Below are 15,229 nucleotides of genomic sequence, written 5' to 3' on the forward strand. Positions count from 1 at the left end.
TCAGAATGATCTGATTTATTCATATGGTTGTGATGAAGATTAAGTGAGCTACACGTAATACTCCCAGCACATGACAAGTCCTCACTCAGATGTAGCTATCATTAGTCCTCATAATCATCAGCTTCATCATCTTCTTCATCATGAAAAGCCAATCTATATAATTAGGGAGGTACAATGGCACCTCAATCATAAAACATTCCACAGGCTGGGGAGGTAATGTTTGTTCCCACAAATATGTTCATAATGTAATTACATGTTCTAGATTTCTGATTTCAAAAATACTGCAATCTATCTCATTAATTAACTGATTAATCATTTAATGCTTTGTTTTAAATGGTTTTTAAAATCTGGGTATTACATCCTAATAGTTTTCCTATTAAATTTAGCATCAACCACAGCACCACAAAAATGAGTGTCTTCATAATTGAACGCTTTCCATTCTCATTGAGACATATCTGAAGTTTGTGATTTCATGAACTGAAATGATTTCTTTGTCTTCATTCAGAAAAGAAAACATCTGCTCTCTTATAATAAATATCATGGAAAATTACTACAGAAATCAGTCATTTTGTATTTCCTTCTTGGGTAAATTTGCAAACTTCATAACTTTGTAGGGTTATTTCAAGAGAAAAGAGAAAATTAAATCTATCAAAAAATGTTGTCTTCTAAATCTAATTGCTAACAAGCTATTTTCCTTGCATATTCAGACTGTTACTGGGTGAAGCACAATTTCTGGGATGGCATTTTTGTGGAAGGCACAATAGAGAAAATTAATTATAGAGCTCCAGAGATCATTTACCCAAGCACAAAGAAGATGTACATTAATAAGTGACTAGAATTCATAGAGGTCTGAATATTTCCCTTCCTGAGATAGGAATGAATTTTTCTTAGGTGCTTTGATAGCCATGGGTTGTATGATTGGAATATAGTCCATAAATGGGCAGGCATGTTAGCCTTCAAAATGCCATTCTATGTAGCAGGAGAGGAAGAATGAAGGGGGGGAATCGGAGGGGGAGAAGAACCATGAGAGACAATGGACTCTGAAAAACAAACTGAGGGTTCTAGAGGGGAGGGGGGTGGGAGGATGGGTTAGCCTGGTGATGGGTATTGAGGAGGGCACGTTCTGCATGGAGCACTGGGTGTTATGCACAAACAATGAATCATGGAACACTATATCTAAAACTAATGATGTAATGTATGGGGATTAACATAACAATAAAAAAAATTAAAACAAAAAACAAAAAAACCAAAATGCCATTCTATGTCAGTTCTCTGTTTGGCGATTTCACCAAGAGTTTAATTTAATCTAAAATTTATTTTCTGTCCAAAAAAGTTTTTTATTTTCTTACTTGAAAAGGCAAAAATTGGAGATGCTTTCCTTACTAGCTCACCTCTCTTCCCATAATACCCAAAGAGAATGCTATTTATAAGTGGCTCAAGAAAAAGAGAGTAGAGCAAGAAAACAAAAATCCTAGGACAGAGTAAAAAAAAAAAAAAAAAGCACAAATTTTAGAAATTGTGACTTACTTACTTGTGAATTTATCATTTTTAAAACAAATAACTAATGCTGGAAAGAATATTGAGAAATAAGTACCCTTATCCACTGTTGGTAAAGCTATAAACTGATACAAACTTTTTGAAAGGTTGGTACTGTGTCTTCAAAACCAAGAATGTAGGAATCTTAGACAATGGGCTCTAGAGTTGGAAACCTGCCTTCCAATCCTTACCATTACATGCTGTGTGACTGGACAAGTTTCTCAGGTTTCCTGAACCTCATTCTCCTCCTCTATAAACACTAGAATAATAATATTATCAACCTCTTAGGTCTGTCATTAAAGTCAATGGAGATAATAACTGTAAAATATTTATCACAGAACATATTCATTTTCTATTGCTGCAAAACAAGTTACCACAAAATCTGTAGTTTATAACAATATATATTTCTTATCTCACAGTTTGTGTGGGGTGCAAGTCTGCATATGGCTTGCTGGGTCCTCTGCAAGGCTGCAATCAAGGTGTCAGCTGGAGCTGGATCCTCATCTGAAGGCTTGATGGGAGAAGAGTCTGTCATTGCCTCTTGAATGAAAGCCATCCTCATCTCCTAATGGCTGCCCTCAACTCCTTGCCATATGGGCCTTCTAACATGGCTACTTACTTCTTCAAATCTAGCAAGGGAGAAAATCCCTAGAATGAGTCTGCTAGAGAAACTGAGCCTTAAATTATGTAAGAGAATCACACCCTATCACCTTTGTCATATTCTACTGACTAGAAGTAAGTCACAGGTCCTGTTCATACTCAAGGTGAGGAAATTACTAAAAGCCGTGAATACCAGGAGTTGGGGATTAGGAACGCCATCTTAGAGTCTATTCCCCACTGTTAGCTATTGCCTATAATAAGAAATTCAGCACAAAATTATTTATGACATTGAAAAATGTGAGACAACTTAAATGGCCACCATTTATGAAATTCAAGGTCAATGTGGTTGAAGCATACTGTGTGAAATGCATGAGGACAGTGGAACTACCAAATCAGAAGGAGCAGGTCAAAATTTTCCTGGCATAGCTACAGAACTCCCTCAGCAGAATAGTGCAAGTAACCCAACATGAAGAGGATGGGATTGTTGGTAGAATTTTTTAAAAATGATATAAGGTATTTCTTTGGCCATAAACATAATTTTTGGGGAGGATGGGATTATTCATAGAATGTTTAAAAATGATAAAAGGTATTTCTTTAGCCATAAACATAATTTCTATCAGTCATAGCAGAATTTGGCTCTAGAACACTGGTTGTGAACAGTCAAAGGAGAAAGTTTATAAAGGGAAACAGTAAAATATAATAAGTTAAGGTTCTGTTAGGTGACAGGAGGGCCAGTCTTCTTTTTTTTTTTTTAAGATTTTATTTATTTGACAGAGAGATAGAGAGAGCACAAGTAGGCAGAGTGGCAGGCAGAGGGAGAGGGAGAAGCAGACTCCCCGCTGAGCAGGGAGCCCGATGCAGGACTTGATCCCAGGACCCTGGGATCATGACCCGAGCCGAAGGCAGACGCATAACCGACTGAGCCACCCAGGCGCCCAGGAGGGCCAGTCTTCTTAACAATGCTCTGTCCCAAAGGTATTTTTTCCTGCCAAAGATGATAGTGTGTTGAGAGTGTAGAAGTAAAGAATAAACAGAGCTTGGTCTTGTGTTTTGGTTTTATTTTAACCACTATACAAAGGGAAACAGAGAACTAGTGTTTTACATACCAGAAATTAAAACATGGTTTTAAGAGTGTTAGAATAAGAAACTTAGCTTTTGGCACTAGCAGAATTTAAACTCTTAAAGGTTTATTTTAAGTTCAGTTATATTTGAATTGACTAATATATATAGTTTATGAACCATTATTATTCTAGTCATGTTTTGTGACTTCTCATAATTACCTAAAACACACTTCATGGTCCTTGAGGGGCACAAACACATGGTAAATTTACAGAGTAGATGTAATAATAGGTTCTTGTAGTAAAATAATTTGACATCAAGCATTTACCATGCTACTTTACAGTAGCTAGCAAAGGACTTCACCACCTAGAACAGCAAAGTTTGAGACCTTGTCTTCCTTAATTATTCATTCTATAACTAATCCATAATCAACGAATAAATATTTAGCTCCTGACGGTCAAAAATATACTGAATCTTCTGACTTTTCTTATCAGCAAATAGAAAAGAAAGAAATTTACAGGCAGTGTTGGAATAAAAGTTTCAAATGTTTCCTTCAGAGTTTCCCTATTAAAACTGATTTCTTTCTTAAAGGAAGACTCATATTTCTGATTCCTCTTCTTCTTTCTCAAAGAGAGAACTTGTATTACTCTGTTTTCAGAGAAGATCAACATACCAACAGACTGATGGGGGAAAGTAACCAGAATAAATTGTAGGAATATGACCAGATGGGTGGGAATAAGAATGCAGATTTCTAGTCAGTAGGTCAGTAGATCTGAGATTCTGCATGTCTAACAAGCTCCCAGGTGATATCTACAGTGCGGGTATGAGAACCCCACTCAGAGTAAAAAGGTATAAGTAGTGTGAGGCCAGGTTGAGCTGAGTGACACAGCATTGCCCACTGTGGTCAGAGAGGTAAGCAGGACCAGAAGGAACTAGGAAACCAGTGCAGATGTTAACCTTATAGTCAGGTAACAAGGCAGGTCTACTAGAGCAGAGCATCCCCACAAGTGTACCCCAAGATACTGACCCTTCAATTTTCCATTGGCTGGAGCTGGTCACTCTCCGACCCTGAAGCCTCCACTGGGTCTCCAAAGCTTGCCAGTTTGTCACAGTGCATAACAAAAATGTCATTTTTTCAGTGTGCCATCATGGGTAAAAGGTTGGGTAACACTGCTTTGGAGTTCTGAAGTCTGAAGATTCGGCTTTCATGAAGAGGAACCTAAGAAAAAGTCTTCAGAGGCCCTGCAGAGGGCAAAACGTGGAAGAAAATGTGAGCAAAAGCAAGCTCAACATGGAAAAGCCCAGAGACCAAGAAAAGCAAGGCCAAGTGCTGCATAAGAATGCAGTGTGAAAAAATGCTCAACATCACTCATCACCAGGGAAATACAAGTCAAAACCACAGTGAGATATCTCACACCTCACACCTGTCAGAATGGCTAAAATGAACAAGTTAGGAAAGAATGGATGTTGGTGAGGATGCAGAGAAAGGGGAACCCTCTTACACTCCTGGTAGGAATACAAATTGGTGCAGCCACTCTGGAAAACAGTATGGAGGTTCCTTAAAAAGTTAAAAATAGGGGTACCTGGGTAGCTGAGTGGCTTAAGTGTCTGCCTTTGGCTCAGGTCATGATCTCAGGGTCCTGGGATCAAGCCCCACATCAGCCCCTCTGCTCAGTGGGGAATCTGCTTTTCCCTCTCACTCTCCCTCTGTGTTCTCTCTCTCTTTCAAATAAATAAATAAAATCTTAAAAAAAAAGAGTTAGGAGCACCTGGGTGGCTCAGTCGGTTAAGCACCTGCCTTCGATTGGGTGGTGATCCACCGTCCTGGGATTGAGCCCCACAGCGGGCTCCCTGCTCAGCAGGTATCCTGCTTCTCCCTCTCCCTCTGCCTGCAGCTCGCCCTGTTCATGCTCTCTCTCTCTCTGTGTCAAATAAATAAATAAATCTTTAAGGAAAAAAGTTAAAAATAGAACTACCCTAGGACCCAGCAATTGCACTACTAGGTATTTATCCAAAGGATACAAACACTGTGATTCGAAGGGGGCACATGTTTATAGCAGCAGTGTCCACAATAGCCAAAATATAGAAAGAGCCCAGGTGTCCATAGACAGATGAATGGATAAACGAGATGTGATATATATACCCAATGGAATATTACTCAGCCATCCAAAAGAATGAAATCTTGCCATTTGCAACGACATGGATGGAACTAGAGGGTATTATGCTAAGCGAAATAAGTCCATTAGAGAAAGACAATTACCATATGATTTCACTCATATGTGTCATTTAAGAAACAAAACAGATGAAGATAGGGAAAAGGAAGGAAAAATAAAATAAGACGAAAATAGAGAGGGAGACAAACCATAAGAGACTCTTAACTACAGGAAACAAACTGAGGGCTCTGGCCGGGAAGGGGTGTGGGGATGGGGTAACTGGGTGATGGGCATTAAGGAGGGCACTTGATGTAACGGGCACTGGGTGGGTGTTGTATGCAACTGACGACTAAATTTTACCTCTGAAACTAATAATACAGTACATGTTAATTAAACTGAATTTAAATTTAAAAAAAAGAGAATGCAGTGTAGCCTGGTGATAGACACCCATGATGCCTTGACAGGTACTGAGGATATTCAGGAGTCTGAGAGGTAAAGATCAATATGAAATTCTAGCAATGAACACAGGCTGGAACCAGAAGTACGGGGTTCAGAAAAAGTGGGCTAGAATCAGATTTGGGATTAGCTACCTGTGGCTAGAAGAGTTGGCCAAAATCTTGAGAAGGAATTGGTATTTAAGTAAAAACACCTGCAACGTATATTGTATTTACCATTGGCACACAAGTGAATGCTCTTTTTTTAAAGCAGACTATGTAACATCCATCCATAGTTATGTTTTTTTTCTCAGCTCATTCCTTTTGTTGTTTCCAAAGACTGGAGAATTAAAAAAATGTCTTCAGATATGTCCTCAGGAGTGAACCCTGGGCAGACCCAGCTGAGTAACTTGATCTTTTTTTTAGAGAGAGACAGAGCAGGTGAGCCGGGGAGGAGCAGAGGGAGAGGGAGAGAGAGAATCTTAAGCAGACTCTGCGCCCCGCGCAGAGCCCGATGCAGGGCTCAATCTCACGACCCTGAGATCATGACCTGAGCCAAAATCAAGAGTCAGAGTCTTAACCAGATGAGCCACCCAGGCGCCCCTGAGCACCTTGATCCTGATGTCTTATGTAAGGACTCCCCTTAACTAGGTAGCCATGGACCCAGTGATTTGTGTCTGGTGGCCAGCAGCAAAGGAACTATGCAGTCAAGTTCTCCTTTCAAACTTACCCCCAAAGCCCTATACAAACAAGTATCTGCCCAGCAGTTCCCACACTGAAGATGGCATTGTCATAGTTTCATTCCCTAGAGAACCTCAACTTCACTTTCCCAGCAACCTCAATCAGGCTTTTACCAGGGGTTCAAGTTTATCTTCCTTCCTTGCCCTCTCTGGAATCCTCCTTGATTGCTTATAACTCTTCAACTTAAAAAAGTCCCAGTACATAAAATTAAATTTGTTTGCTATTTTTTCCAATACAGACAATTGTTCAGACCTGTAAAGCAAATCCAGTCAGTTCAATCCACTTAACATTTCGGGATCTTTTTGTTCTTCCTCCTTCATGTGTCAAATCAAGTTGTAAACAAAATGTAACTTTATTTTTGTCCTCCAAGGACCTTTTAAAATTCATTCAATGAGCATATTTTTACCCTGCCCTGGATGAAAACTTGGTAAGTACCATGGCCTTTTCTGTTCCTTCTTGGGTTATAGACTTTCCTAGGGTCCATAAATTGCAAATACAGATCAATCGAGTAATTTGAATATCCAGTCCAAGATATTAATCAAAATGTCTAACTTGATTTACCATTAAATATACCAAATACACCCCCCTCCTTCAGTTCAAACCTATTTTCTTGCAGTGGAAAAAAGCAGTGTGTTTGGTTTTGTCTCAGGATCGTCACAATTGGGCAAGTTGGGCACTGAACAACTCTGGGGGAAGGGATGAGTGTCACCGCTCATATCCATAGACTTACCCCTGATTTTCACACAGAAGCTGTTTGGTGGGGGCACTTCCATCTTCCTCTCTACCTCTCCCCTTGCTCCAGCTTGCCTACGTCCGAACAGGGGGAAGGAAGTATGGTTAAGGGACAGAAAACTTCTTCCCGAAACTGGTACCTCCTTCAGCTAGATTTGTACTTCCTAGTCTGGCAGATGTTTAAAGCTGGCTTTTTCTTTTTGTGAGCTCTTCTGAAGATTTGGGGAAGAGTCCCCTAAGGGCCACTCCAACTGCAATCTCATGATGTGGACGGTGACAGCTTTCTTCTCTCGGCAGCTTTCAATCACTTTTAGCTTCCGCTCTCCTGGAGGTCCGCCCCACACATACTTTCACTGTCGGGAGCGCCCTTCCTTTGCTCTTGGTTGGGACTCAGATCCAGGGCAGCTCTTTCTCTCTGGTCCACGGGAATTCCTGCAAGTCTGGCCCAGCACAGCTATCTCAGTTTTGCTGCCACAGCACCAGAGTTCTCTCAGCTGTGAGCACAGGTCCCCCACCCCGCCTGCCATGTTTCTCAACTGCGGGAACATACATCAAGCTCTCCACGGGATCCTGCAGAAGCTCCCTCACTAGACCTGAAATGGACGTAGCCTACATCCTTCCCTGGAGGATGGTGGGACTCACAACAGGACAACACTTCTTTCCAAAGAAATCTACCCACATCCTCTCTTTGTTCCACTCCAACCCCTATTCATAGCCTCAGTCTGGCCAAAGGGCCCAAGCACTATGGAATAGTTCTGCACAATTTCATGTGTACATTCTGCATCTAGGGGATTGGTCTCGCATGCATTTTCATAGCTGATGGCCATTGTTTTGTGGTCTTTTGAAATTAAGCCCCAGTTACAGCCCTTTCAGTCATCTTTCCCTTCTACTAGTAACAAAAGCATTAAAACTACACTGTCAGGGAAAATCATAATTCTCCTTTTAGACTTAATAGGAAAGACAACAGCAGAGTTCACTGGGTAATAAACGCTGTCCAGATCTCTGCAGGCGCTGTGGGCAGCCAAGCTGAAGGTCAGCTTGGGACTCCCTCAGACAGCAGCTCCACTAGAGACAAGCCACCTTCTCGTCCTGTCCGCGATGATGTGGTTCTTTCCATCAACTTGGTAATTGCCTCAGGGCTAATGAACCGAGTGTTAACACATCAAGTTAAAAAAACACCCTGTAAGTGACAGACACAAACCCCAAGGCATTTGGCTTGAGATGAAAGTGAATTTCTTATAATTACATTTTTTTAATAATTTTATTTCACATTTTGAGAAGTCCCACTCAGACTCTCCTGCTAACCAAAGAATTATCTCCAAGAAGTGTCTCTTCTCTGGGGGGGGGTCCAAATTTCAGCATACCGGGGCCTCCAAAGATGCCCTTCATGCTCCAAACCCTATGGCCAGCTCTCTGGGATGAAACTGAGCTCGCAAAGCAAAATTACCAACTGTTCTTAATTGTAAGGAGGATGTATAGGAAGGAAGGAGATCTGTCTGGCCACTGGAGTCTATACCACTGGACAATGGACTGGAAAACTTAAAGTCAAAGTCTTCATCTGCCTGCCCTGAAGGGCTCTAATAAACTTGGTGTCCCGGCATGTATGTAACTACGCCCTAGTTCAGTCCAGACTGGAATCTGAAGTCTGGCTCCTAGAAGAACTTCATGGGCTGTTCGGGGTATTTATTTGCACCAGCTGGTGGACCTAAGGGGCATGTGTGTGTGTACGTGTGTGTGTACGTGTGTGCGTGCACACTTGAGCAGGCCTCCCCAAACCCTGGAGGAACTGTTTTCACAAGGGAATTTGTGAGGCACTAGGCACACCCACTACTCGTCTCATGGACACCACTGAAAGGGTCTTGGTCATGGAGGACGTGGCAGGGGGAGTCGGGGCAGAGAGGAAGTGTGGCAGATGCCTGGGGTGGGGGTGGGGCTGTGCCTCACAGACTGGAAAGAGAGTCACGTGAGGCAAATTTGCCAGCCTCTCAAACTGCCGAGGTCTGGTGAATTTCATGGAAACAGGTGAGGGCAAGGACTGGGAATGTGGGAGACTGATATTATTATTTGTGCCCGCAACTGATTCAGCCTTGGTTGGTCTCCCGACACTGAACCAAGAGGGAGCCGTTTACAAAATGGGGGCATTTGCAATAAGGGTCAAGCCTGGATATAACATGACTCACGTGGCATGGATTTAGGCTTCTTCTGGGGCAAATCGTGGCCTGGAAACAAGTCCACCTTGGAGTGCACAAGACATACCTCCAGATTCTCTTTAAGCATGCAGAAAATCGCACTGAGAGATCTGGGGCTCAAGAATCTGCCAGGAGGGGCCCTCGGGTGCTTCTGAAGATAGTGAACCGGGGCACAAGCTTTGACAAACACTGCCATATAGTAACAGGCCACAGGCTTGCGCAGAGAGCCAAAGGTTGGGGGCATTTTCACGGCCTCGATGAGACTGAAGGTTGGAAACAAATCAGCACCATGACAGCCAGGGTTCACTATCCACGTGCCTCTTCTTACGCAAGTTGCCATTGGCAGCAGGAATAACCTTTGAAGATGGCCGTGCTGCCTCGAGGCTCAAAGGTGACAAAAGGGCCATCTGGCTGCCAAGTGAAGAGTTGGCCTTTCAAAACAGGAACTTTTCATCTAAGGGCATCTGCCACCGCCCCCCCCCCATGTAATTGCATGTGATTAGAATGATGATCAGTAGTGAAAGGGTCCTTGAAAATGAATTAGGCAGATAAGTGAGGTTGCCATTGTTTTGCTCTGAGGGTTGGGGTAAAGAACATGTGTTGAGCTGCCCAATAACAAGGAAGATACAAGGAACCATCCCCAGCGATGGAGACTGCGGTGCCATTGTTTCCAAGAGCTTGTGAGAGACAACCAAATGTTCAAGAAGCTGAACCTCCAAGATTTCAGAGCCCCAGGACCAAATTTGGGGTGGCATGGGAGGGGGCTATCTAGAAAATAGTGTTACCACATTGAGAGGGTTGGGATCTGCTTTGACTTGGGAAAGAAGAGCCAGAGTGCATGAAGAGGCGGGAGGAGGAAGAGGGAAGCAGGCTGATGAGAGAGCCAGGCAGAGCCTAGGGAGCACCCGGGGCTGGGCGGGAGCCAGGGCAACAGCCCAGCAGGCAGCCCTGGAAATCCCATGCTTAGCCAGCTCTGGCATATTCTATGTGCGACACGTCTGAGTGTATTGCTGTTAACTTCCCTGCTGTTATTTGGCTAATATCCCAACATCCTCTGACAGGAATAAATTACCAGTTTCACTCCATTCTATAGTCCAGTGGTCCTCAAACATTTATTTGTGTCAGAATCACCCACGGGGTGATGAAAACTCTAATCCATGGGCCCCAACCCAGGGCTTCTGACTCAGTAAACCTGGGGGCAGGGCTCAAGAATCCGCATTCTCACAAGCTCCCAGGTGCTACTGCTGCTGGTGTGGGTACCACTTTAAGAACCACTGCTAGAGCCCGTCCTTCCCTCACACAGGTGAAAAGGGGAGGATGCGAGGAGGCTGGGCTGAGAAGAAGGAAGAGGCCTGATAAGAGGCAATGTGTGCCCATGTGGGTGGGAAGTTCGGTCTGTGGATACTGGGATTTCAGTGTCCATGGAAAAAAGTTAAGGATATTTTTTTTAAAGTTTGTATCAGCTGATTGATGCAATAAATTTCAAATGCAGAATTTACCGCAGTGATTTGAAAGTAAATATCTCAAGGTTATCAGTCATTTACACTTTACTCTGAACAAGTTTTAAAGTTCATATCTTTATGTAAAATTATCATCTGTAAAAGAGACAGCTTTACCTCTTCCTTTCCAATTTGGATGCCTTTTATTTCTTCTTGCCTAATTATTCTGGCTAGAATTTCCAGTGTTACGCTGAATAGCAATGGTGACAGTGGGCATTCTTGTCTCATCCTCGAGCTTGGGGGAAAGCTTTCTGTTGAATGTGAGGTTAGCTGTGGGAAAATTCATAGCTGAGAAAGTCTGGAGGGTGAGGACGGGTAAAAGGGCATGAAGAGTGAAGACAGCCTGTCAATTTTTCATTTTATCTAATTTGCCCATGGCTGGCCTGAGGCTGAAAGTTTTAAAAGCCAAGTTACCAAGCCAGATTGAAAGTTGAAAGACCCAAGGCTAGGTCTAATTGCAGTGACTGCTCTACCTTGCAATAGCTATGGGACCTCAAGCGAAGTTCTTGACTTTTCTGGACTTTGGTCCCCTTCTCTACAGAATAAGTGTACACTAGATGATCAGGTAGCATTCCAAGAATAACACAGCTTTTAGGAGGGCCTGGCCTAACCACATGAGAATCAGTGATCACTTTAAACCTTTTAACAGTTAAAACCCACCAAGACCAGCTCAGCCACACCTGGGACCTGACCCCCTCCCCTCTCTCCCAGCGCTCTCCCCTTTCCACCCTCAGCTCAGATCTGTGTTCCTCTTAACTCACTGCAGTGAAGTGCATGCTCTACACGGCAACTCCTCTAAACCCTGGATCAATATGCTTTCCCATTTTGCAGATAGAAAAACTGAGGTTCAGAGGGGTGTAAGCCACTCACCCAAGGTCACATGACAAATAAATGGTAGAGCTGAGACTTTTCCCATCCCATTTTCCTGTCTGACTCAAGTATTGCATCTTTCCACTTCACAGCTCTCTGGGACTCCCCAGCCCAGCCCTGCTCTCACTGCACCGCGCACCGAGAGCCGTGGTCTCTGCCAGCTGCACGTGCGGTCCCTCCACTGGAGCTTTTACCCCTCCTCCCAACCCTGAACCAGGCAGGGGGCCCTCCTTACTGCCTGCCCCTTCCACCCCAGCCGCTTGACATGAGCACACACTTCTGCACCCCCGATGGGCTGTTTGCCAAAGTGTGGGCTATGGGGTGGAAATGAGCCCTGTCATTTATTCCTGCTGCAAGAAATGTGAATATTAGCTAAATCACAACAGGAAACCAGCCACTCAGGAGTAATGCAATCAAACACTTTGCTCAGTCCTAACCGACCTGCAGAAGGGAAACCGATCCCAGCCGTCTCTAAGTCTGAAGGAATCGCTGAGCCCTTTGTATTCCAGGCACAAGCACCTCATGTACTATTTTCAGGACAAAGGTTGTGGTTTGAACATTAAGCCTTTCTAACTTGGTCTCGGTTAAAAGGCACTAACACAGAGATCCCACTCACTGCAACCCGTCCTCAGGAAGAGGGTACAGTCCTGAGATGAGGAGCAGACAGGGCAGGCCTCCGACACCTTCTTCTCTGACCTGGCTGCCACGGAGGCGGAGGGGTGCGGCCGCAGGGAGAGGCCACAGGGGAGTCGGCTGACTGCTCACGGCTACCTTGGGTCCTCGGCCAAAACGTGGAAAAGCCAGGCTGAAACAGGGCTGGGTGGGCAAGAACGTTGGTGAAGGATGCCAGAATTGCTGAGAAATGGACCCGGCTGTCTTACATTCTTAAACGTTTTGTACAGGATGTAATCAGAGCAGGAGTATTTAAGCCACCCAAGGGGGAGGAATGCAGGAGGAGAGGAAAGGGATAATGCTCTCATTTTGAATTGTTTTAAAAAGGGGAGGTTTTTTCAAATAAGATGTATTTGTCATAAGTAATAGAAGCCATGAGTAAGAATGGCTTAGGGAATCTTGGTACTTATTATCTCACGGAACAGAAAATGGGAGGTAGGAGTTACCACGGCTGGTCCATGTGACCGTATCTTCAACACCCAGGCATCTTTTGCCTTTCACCTTTTCTATCATCAATATCTTAGCTTTTTGGTTCTTCCTCATGCATGTTGCCTCATGATCACAAGGTGGCTGCCACTGTAGCAAGGATTACATCCTCACAAAACTGTTTGAAGGCAGGGCACAAAAGGAGTGTTCCTGGCCTGTCCCCTCCTGGCCCCAGGGCCGATTCTCTCCCAGGAGACCCCGTGCTAAGAAACTTCAGTTGAACCACCCTATGAGTGAGTCACCACCCAGCCATGCCTAAGTCCCAGTGGTGGGGCTTAAGGCTCATACTGAGTTCCCTAGTGCAAATGATAATCAGTTGGAATCCCACCTGATGCAAGGAGGGGCTTTTAAGGCAGAGGAACATCACCTCTCTACCCTCAAGCTCTCAGTCTAGTTGAGGGAACAACAGGACCAGATCTACCGGGACTGAGGGTTCTCCTTAGAGCAGTGAGACATTGTGGCACTAAATCTACTTAACTTTGCTACTTATAGAACAAATAGGAATTATTCATTCTTAGGGCTTGTGATGTGTTCGTTAGCCTTAAAAGGCTAATGAGAACAACAACGAAGGATGCTAAACCCGTACAGATAGTTAAGGTGGACTGAATTTCACTTACTGCTAATGTTGCAGGAAGAGTAAAACTATCTTATTTGTTAAGGAGACACAAAAATCTATTTCTTAGCCAACTAACATGCTAGATACTAAGACCATTTATAAATTTATGCTAAAAATTGGAATGACCAATCTGTAAGAGAGAACTAAAACCTATACAATGATGAAATTGTTAAAGGCGGCATAGCAAGAAGCCAATAGCTCAGCCTTGGAGGAGCTATTGACTTTAAGATCACTCTAAGCTAATGGAAATGTTCCGGGCACACCATTGGAATTTTAATGCTAAACGGAAGCTTTAAGATAATAGCTTCAATTATGGAGTGCTTACTATGTGCTTGGTGCTATTTTAAGTGTTCTTCATATTTATACAACAGCAGAAGAAGTCCACACGGCTGTTCTTCCCAGTTGCACATTTAACTTGCCAAAGTCATCCAGCCAGTAAATGGCAGAGCCAGGATTTGAACCCGAGTAGTTTGGCCCTAAAGCCTGTGCTCTTCCACATCTCAGCACAGCAAAGTCCCACATTCTGAAGTGCTTCCTGTGAGGTGCAAGTGAGCTGACCGAGTCAAGATAGATTTAGTATTCATAGGATGGAGTATCATTTAAGGACCTCCTAGCTCTCAAGAAACCTGCTCCCCACATCTAAATTGTGAAAATATCCTGCCCTGACCATAGATATCTCCATCTCCCTCCTCAGACTGAGGTGGACGGGAGCTTCAGGGATCCAGGGCCAACGGAATGGCATGATCCATTCTGGTACAACAGACAAGACCCAGGACCTTCCCCTCCACCCTTACATCTTCCCAGACTGGGCCAGAGGGTAAGTGTTATCTTTCTGCCATTTCTGACCCTCCCCTCTCTGCCACCCCTCCCCCAAACTGATGGATAAGCGAATAACAAAATCACAGGTGACTCTGCGACTAGTCCAGGGCTCCTGATGCTTCATAAAAAGGCGTAGCTTTGTCATTTGTTTCGTAAGTGCTCAGCATCTGTCTATGGAAAGAAGCTTTCCCTCTTTCAGTTGGTACCAAAATGCAGGGCTTCCCTATGGGAGTGTCACCTCGACTTTCATTTCTGGACAGCCAGCCTGGGGTGAAATTCCCCAAGGGAGTTTGTGCTGAGCAAGAATTTCTTCTGTGTGTCCAGAGGCCTCTCTCCAGTCCAGCAGCCCAAGCTCATCCGGAAACAGAATCATCCTTCTTTAAAATCTACCTCCTTAACTCCCACAGTGAAGGAGCAGCCTCTGAGCGGAGAAACCAGTGGCTCAAGGGCTCCATCATGAGGAAGTCAGGAAATGAGACCTCTGGCAAAACATTTCCATGACCTTCCAGAGCAGGTACCACCACCTGCAGGAAGTCAAGGGTGAAGATGGGGAACAGGAGGCCAGTGGAGCGGCCAGGTCACAGTTGTCTAGCAAGAAAGGGGACTTGGCACCATGTGCGCCCCCCCCCCCACCTCCCACCCAGTCACTTCTGCTTCGCCGACCTCAGGGAAGGCTGGGGCCCACAGCAGCCTCCTTTGGCTTTCTCCTGATCCAAGCAGGGCCAGATCCATGGGGGCTGGATCCATGGGGGCAGGGCTGGATCCATGGGGGCTGGATCCATGGGGGCTGGATCCATGGGGGCAGGGCTGGATCCATGGGGGC

Source organism: Phoca vitulina, unplaced genomic scaffold, assembly GCF_004348235.1.
Source record: "Phoca vitulina isolate PV1807 unplaced genomic scaffold, GSC_HSeal_1.0 scaffold18, whole genome shotgun sequence".
Lineage (NCBI taxonomy): Eukaryota > Metazoa > Chordata > Mammalia > Carnivora > Phocidae > Phoca > Phoca vitulina.